This window comes from Schistocerca americana, unplaced genomic scaffold (genome assembly GCF_021461395.2).
Source record: "Schistocerca americana isolate TAMUIC-IGC-003095 unplaced genomic scaffold, iqSchAmer2.1 HiC_scaffold_389, whole genome shotgun sequence".
Taxonomy (NCBI): domain Eukaryota; kingdom Metazoa; phylum Arthropoda; class Insecta; order Orthoptera; family Acrididae; genus Schistocerca; species Schistocerca americana.
In genome coordinates this window covers 85,001-90,000 of record NW_025726114.1, presented here as the reverse complement: position 1 = coordinate 90,000, position 5,000 = coordinate 85,001, and the positions used below count along the sequence as shown (strand labels likewise).

The following is a 5,000-nucleotide window of genomic DNA, read 5'->3' as shown; positions in this document are numbered from 1 at the left end:
ATGCTGAAAGACTCTGCTCACAATCACAACCACACGTCAGCCACACACCCTTATCACGCACTACTCTCTGCCTGTAACACGCACACAGACAATATGTAAGCACCAGCATGGAACAACACCCAGTGCATCCTCTCCGCCACATTAGACAATCCACACTGTCATAACCAGACTGGGAGGTCCACTCAGAAAACAGAATATCCCACCCACCCGACAACCACCATTGCTCAGCCAAGCCACCAACACCCACACATGTCCTACACAGGGGTGCACCCAACATCACAATACTGCCTCCTCTCACAGCACACAAACAATGGCAGGAATGAAAGACACAGGTCTGCCACAAGCATGGAATGAGAGCGCCGCCTGTCATGAGCCAAAGGTGCATCCTGACGTGGCAAATCAGATGATGCCGCAGGCATCCACTTACTATAATCACAATCAACAAACCGGCCGCCCCGCCCCGCCCCCCATTAAACCTTTCCTTACAACAATGTGTACCTTAACCTAACCTATATCGTACCGTAACCTAACCTATATCGTACCGTAACCTAACCTATGTCGTACCGTAACCTAACCTATGTCGTACCGTAACCTAACCTATGTCGTACCGTAACCTAACCTATGTCGTACCGTAACCTAACCTATGTCGTACCGTAACCTAACCTATGTCGTACCGTAACCTAACCTATGTCGTACCGTAACCTAACCTATGTCGTACCGTAACCTAACCTATGTCGTACCGTAACCTAACCTATGTCGTACCGTAACCTAACCTATGTCGTACCGTAACCTAACCTATGTCGTACCGTAACCTAACCTATGTCGTACCGTAACCTAACCTATGTCGTACCTTAACCTAACCTATGTCGTACCTTAACCTACCCTATGTCGTACCTTAACCTAACCTATGTCGTACCTTAACCTAACCTATGTCGTACCTTAACCTAACCTATGTCGTACCTTAACCTAACCTATGTCGTACCTTAACCTAACCTATGTCGTACCTTAACCTAACCTATGTCGTACCTTAACCTAACCTATGTCGTACCTTAACCTAACCTATGTCGTACCTTAACCTAACCTATGTCGTACCTTAACCTAACCTATGTCGTACCTTAACCTAACCTATGTCGTACCTTAACCTAACCTATGTCGTACCTTAACCTAACCTATGTCGTACCTTAACCTAACCTATGTCGTACCTTAACCTAACCTATGTCGTACCTTAACCTAACCTATGTCGTACCTTAACCTAACCTATGTCGTACCTTAACCTAACCTATGTCGTACCTTAACCTAACCTATGTCGTACCTTAACCTAACCTATGTCGTACCTTAACCTAACCTATGTCGTACCTTAACCTAACCTATGTCGTACCTTAACCTAACCTATGTCGTACCTTAACCTAACCTATGTCGTACCTTAACCTAACCTATGTCGTACCTTAACCTAACCTATGTCGTACCTTAACCTAACCTATGTCGTACCTTAACCTAACCTATGTCGTACCTTAACCTAACCTATGTCGTACCTTAACCTAACCTATGTCGTACCTTAACCTAACCTATGTCGTACCTTAACCTAACCTATGTCGTACCTTAACCTAACCTATGTCGTACCTTAACCTAACCTATGTCGTACCTTAACCTAACCTATGTCGTACCTTAACCTAACCTATGTCGTACCTTAACCTAACCTATGTCGTACCTTAACCTAACCTATGTCGTACCTTAACCTAACCTATGTCGTACCTTAACCTAACCTGTATTGCGCCTTAACCTAACCTGTATTGCGCCTTAACGTAACCTGTATTGCGCCTTAACGTAACCTGTATTGCGCCTTAACGTAACCTGTATTGCGCCTTAACGTAACCTGTATTGCGCCTTAACGTAACCTGTATTGCGCCTTAACGTAACCTGTATTGCGCCTTAACGTAACCTGTATTGCGCCTTAACGTAACCTGTATTGCGCCTTAACGTAACCTGTATTGCGCCTTAACGTAACCTGTATTGCGCCTTAACGTAACCTGTATTGCGCCTTAACGTAACCTGTATTGCGCCTTAACGTAACCTGTATTGCGCCTTAACGTAACCTGTATTGCGCCTTAACGTAACCTGCATTGCGCCTTAACGTAACCTGTATTGCGCCTTAACGTAACCTGCATTGCGCCTTAACGTAACCTGCATTGCGCCTTAACGTAACCTGTATTGCGCCTTAACGTAACCTGTATTGCGCCTTAACGTAACCTGTATTGCGCCTTAACGTAACCTGTATTGCGCCTTAACGTAACCTGTATTGCGCCTTAACGTAACCTGTATTGCGCCTTAACGTAACCTGTATTGCGCCTTAACGTAACCTGTATTGCGCCTTAACGTAACCGATATTGCGCCTTAACGTAACCTATATTGCGCCGTAACGTAACCTATATTGCGCCGTAACGTAACCCACATTGCCCCTTAACGTAACCTATATTGCGCCGTAACGTAACCTATATTGCGCCGTAACGTAACCCACATTGCCCCTTAACGTAACCCACATTGCCCCTTAACGTAACCCACATTGCCCCTTAACGTAACCCAACACACGTTGGGCCTTAACCCAACACACGTTGGGCCTTAACCCAACACACGTTGGGCCTTAACCCAACACACGTTGGGCCTTAACCCAACACACGTTGGGCCTTAACCCAACACACGTTGGGCCTTAACCTGCTCTGTAATTGTCATACGACGCGTTAAATTAGTGTAGTGTTGCCTAACTGCAACCCCCGCAATATAGTTTGCTACTCGCACTGCCCGGTCCCCAGTGTATCGCTTCATGTTAAACACCTTGCAGCTATACACTGTAATGTGGATGGCAGCAGGACGTACATGCTCAATGCCCTTTGCAGTTGTTCATTGGCATTTGCAGTTGTTCATTGGCATTCGCATGGCGAAGCACTTAGCCTACGCTGTGGTACGGCCTGTGTCAACTGTCCGCTGATGTTGTACGTCCAAATCACACACTGTACTGCACATTGGTCCTCATGTACTGAATGATACATCGTGGTACATGTGACCGTACAACGACTGCGCCAACAACGGCGAACCATGCGGTCCAAATGTTGTGCACTCAGCTACGTGTCGTCTCCCTATAAGAGCTGGATTGCAGTGTGGTATGCCCTGGATGGCGATCAGCATGAGCCGTCTGTTGATGTAGTGGCGCGTGTTGTCAGACGTAGTCGTCTCTTCTCACACACCGTGATAGCACGGTGCACTGCGTTCCACATCTGCGACATGCGACAGAGGCCGGTTGACAGTCGTTCGCGCAATGGACATCGCATACGTACGGGGGCCACCTTCCACGTGTTCGCTAAGCGTGGACATGTTGTTGCGTGTATGTGGGCAGACAGTGTGTCGTGACACCTGACACAGGCATGCAACAATCGTTGAATTTGCAAATGGCGATGGACGCCTACGTTTGCTGGTGACGTTACGCAAATGAACAACTGGTAAACCGTTGTGGTGCGGTTGTTCTCGCTAGGGGTGAATCAGTGATGGCGACGATCGGTTGAGCTACCAACCGGTTGTTGCAGCGATACCCACCATGCCCACGAACGTGAATGGCATGTGGGTGTGAAGCGATACGCGGCGGTGGCTGGGTGGGACCGTCCCCGGCCGGTGAGGGGGGGCCTCCCGGCGTGTTGGCCGTGCGGTGCGTGGGCGCACGCGCTACAGCCGGCTGGTGGGGGCGGCCAGTGGCAGGCGCGCCGGCCGACGGAGGCGGCAGGCGGCGCAGCTGCGCGCCGGCGCACCCTGCACGCGGCGCCGTGCGGCCAAAGTAGGTCCTCGCGGGCCCGGTGCGAAGCGCGGTGGACATCTGCAGTGTGCTGGTCCGATTGAGGACTGTGTGCGCTGAGGATGCGCCGCCGCCCGGCGCTCGGCGCCGCGACGCCGTCTGCTGCTCGGTCGCCTCTGCGGTTCTCGCAGGTGGTTTGTATCGCAGCTGTGCGGACGTGTTGGCGCGTGCGCTGTGCTGGGAGAGTTCGCTTCGGCACCCAAGTGGGGCTTTTGTCCTTCTGTGGCGCTGGCGTTGGAGCTGCCGGTCACCGTAGGTGGCGCGTGTTGTCTCCCGCCGGCAATGCCACGACAGCACGCTCCCGGGCCTCTGTCGGCAGCGGCAAGCTCAGTTGGGAGCACGGGTGGTCGCACCTAAAGCGTCTACTCGCCAAACTCCGGGCGATTGCGCCTCTCTCGAACCCGACCAAGTACTTAGGACGGCGCTGCGCGCCGCCGGGACCTGAGAGGGTTTCGAGGTGTATGGTGCAGGGGAGCTCAGCCTCCTCCTGTTTGCAGAATAATTGAGCGGACGCTTGCGTGTTCGCGCGGGCCCCCGGGACACACTCCCGGGCGGCCGGCTGCTCAGCTCTAGTTGACGCAGCTCCCTGGTTGATCCTGCCAGTAGTCATATGCTTGTCTCAAAGATTAAGCCATGCATGTCTCAGTACAAGCCGCATTAAGGTGAAACCGCGAATGGCTCATTAAATCAGTTATGGTTCCTTAGATCGTACCCACGTTACTTGGATAACTGTGGTAATTCTAGAGCTAATACATGCAAACAGAGTCCCGACCAGAGATGGAAGGGACGCTTTTATTAGATCAAAACCAATCGGTCGGCTCGTCCGGTCCGTTTGCCTTGGTGACTCTGAATAACTTTGGGCTGATCGCACGGTCCTCGTACCGGCGACGCATCTTTCAAATGTCTGCCTTATCAACTGTCGATGGTAGGTTCTGCGCCTACCATGGTTGTAACGGGTAACGGGGAATCAGGGTTCGATTCCGGAGAGGGAGCCTGAGAAACGGCTACCACATCCAAGGAAGGCAGCAGGCGCGCAAATTACCCACTCCCGGCACGGGGAGGTAGTGACGAAAAATAACGATACGGGACTCATCCGAGGCCCCGTAATCGGAATGAGTACACTTTAAATCCTTTAACGAGTATCTATTGGAGGGCAAGTCTG

The 5,000-nt window shown here is 51.3% G+C and overlaps 1 non-coding gene across 1 annotated transcript in view; it reads left to right on the top strand.

Moving 5' to 3' along the window:
* Nucleotides 1-4,421: 4,421 nt before the first annotated feature.
* The window catches only part of LOC124582026, a 1,910-nt gene continuing 1,331 nt past the window's right edge, over nt 4,422-5,000 (top strand). The window contains exon 1 of the ribosomal RNA XR_006973648.1: nt 4,422-5,000. This exon is cut by the window's right edge and continues 1,331 nt beyond it. This is a non-coding gene — a ribosomal RNA (small subunit ribosomal RNA).